The following is a 2,500-nucleotide window of genomic DNA, read 5'->3' as shown; positions in this document are numbered from 1 at the left end:
TTGAAATGCACCGCCGCGCCAACACCCTACGCTGCATCTTGGATCAGTTATGTCTGGGGGAGAAAGAGCGAGGGGGCGGGGGGAGGGAGGGATTGGGAGGGGGGGGGGGTGAGGGTGGGGTGGCAGGGGGAGAGGGAGAGAGGGAGGGAGAGGGTGGGGTGGCAGGGGGAGAGGGAGAGGGGGAGGGAGAGGGTGGGAGGGAAGGGGGGGAGGGAGAGGGTGGGGGAGAGGGAGAGGGTGGGAGGGAATGGGGAGAGGGAGAGAGTGGGGAGGAAGAGGGAGAGGGTGGGGAGGGAGGGGGAGAGGGTAGGAAGGGAGGGGGAAAGGGGGAAGAGGGTTGGTAGGCTGGGGAGTGGGAGAGGGAGGGGAGGGAGTGAGAGAGGGTGGGGAGGGAGTGAGACAGGTAGAGCGAGAGGGTGGGGAGGGAGTGGGGGGAAAGGGGGAAGAAGGGCTGGTAGGCTGGGGAGTGGGAGAGGGAGAGGGAGGGGAGGGAGTGAGAGAGGGAGAGGGAAAGGGGGAAGGTGGTGAGGGAGTGAGAGGGTGGGGAGGGAGTGAGAGAGGGAGAGGGTGAGGGGGAGGAAAGTGAGAAAGGGTGGGGAGGGAGTGAGAGAGGGAGAGGGAGAGGGGGAGGGTGGTGAGGGAGTGAGAGGGTGGGGAGGGAGTGAGATAGGGAGAGGGTAAGGGGGGAGGAAGTGAGAAAGGATGGGGAGGGAGTGAGAGAGGGAGAGGGTTAAGGGGGAGGGAGGAAGAGAGGAAGAGGGTGGGGAGGGTGTGGGGGGAAATGGGGAAGAGGGGAGGAAAGGAGTGGGAGAGGGTGGGGAGGGAGTGAGAGAGGGAGAGGGAGAGGAAGAGGGAGTGGGAGAGGGAGAAGGTGTGGGAGAGGGGGAGGGTGGGGAGGGAGTGAGAGGCGAGAGGAAGAGGGAGAGGGTGGGGAGGGAGTGGGGAAAGGGAGAATGTAGGTGGGGGAGTGGGAGAGCGAGAAAGGGGGTAGCGGATAGGGGGCTGAAGAATGAGGGAGGGGAAAGAGTGAGTGAAAGGGTGGAATGGCAAAGAGAGAGAGGAGGAAGTAATAGACGAAAAAGGCGAAAGAGAATTAACGAAAAAGGGGTCTGTAAAATGGGCGAGGGGAGAGGAAACGAGAAGAAATTAAAAAACAAATAGACAGACATAAATAGAGAAAAGAAATATCGAGACAGAAAATAGAAAGCAAGAGACAGACAGAGAGAGAGAAAGAGAGAGGAAGAGGAGCTGGCAGAGAAACAGCCCATCCTTTCCAGGCTTTGTCATATCACCCAGCGACGTCTATTTTGAAATGCGTCCACACACCCCCGGCGCGCGCTGCATTGTCGATCAGTCTCGCCGCACAAGACCTTTCACAGTACTGCACTTCGCTTCATATCGCCGGCTTTTCCTTGCTCTAGACTAAGTCAAGTGAGAAGTAGTTTAGTGTGTGTATCATTGGGGAATATGTGTTTTTTTAGGGAATACGTGTTTTTTTTTAAATTTGTCTCTCACGTTATCTATTTTTCTTCTTTTGATTTGATTTTCTTCTTTGATTGTCTAAAATTATATAACGCAGGATCACGTCATATGGCTTAACATGACATATAAGTATATCGGATGCTATTCTCTTTCTTAGTGCAATATATGGATTTTCGAAATGACATGTCTCTCTTACTCTCTCAAAACAATACCTTCACAAGAAAATGAGACAGTTCGCCAACGAAATATCTAAGAATGACACCACTCTCAAGTATATGCATACAATCACAAGAACGTAAGTCTCATAATGACACGATACACAGTACAAATACAATCACAAAACTATAACTACGGCAGGGAATCACATCATTGCAATTACGAAACGTGAAAGTCACACTAGCACAGAGTATTGATAGGATAAATAGCTTTCTTGACATTCCGGGATACGTGATATTGACAAAATGACTGCATGCGGTCACTTCGCACCCAGGTATTCACATGCAGGTGTGGATTTGGTGGATATGAAGTCAGTGGGTTTGTTGGATATGAAGTCAGTAAGTGGATTTCATGAATGTGAAGCTCGGAAGTGAAGTCAATAAGTGGATTTGGCGAATATGAAGTCAGTAGATGGATTTGGTGGATATGATGTCATTAAGTGGATTTGTTGGATATAAATAATAATGTCAATAAGGGAGTTTTGTGGATATAAAGTCAGTAAGTGAATTTTGATGGTCACCAAATTCTAAAATCTGTGACGTATCATTGTTTAAAAGAACATCGGAATTATGATATGAACAATGTTAGCATCCTATATTAATCCATGCTATTGAAAATGCTGCTTATCTAACTTCATAAATTAGGTCGGTGTTACCACAGAACCAGATATTGCGTTGCTATCAATAGTTTCCGGATAAGAACATGATAAATGTAAAAATCTTTCATTTTCCTTGACAATACATTGCACATTTTCTACGATAACACGAATACTCCTCCTGTTTTATGCATTTCCAAAAGAGAA

Source organism: Penaeus vannamei, chromosome 15 (genome assembly GCF_042767895.1).
Source record: "Penaeus vannamei isolate JL-2024 chromosome 15, ASM4276789v1, whole genome shotgun sequence".
Lineage (NCBI taxonomy): Eukaryota > Metazoa > Arthropoda > Malacostraca > Decapoda > Penaeidae > Penaeus > Penaeus vannamei.
The sequence above is the reverse complement of the archived record's forward strand: the minus strand, read 5'-3'. Positions refer to the sequence as shown.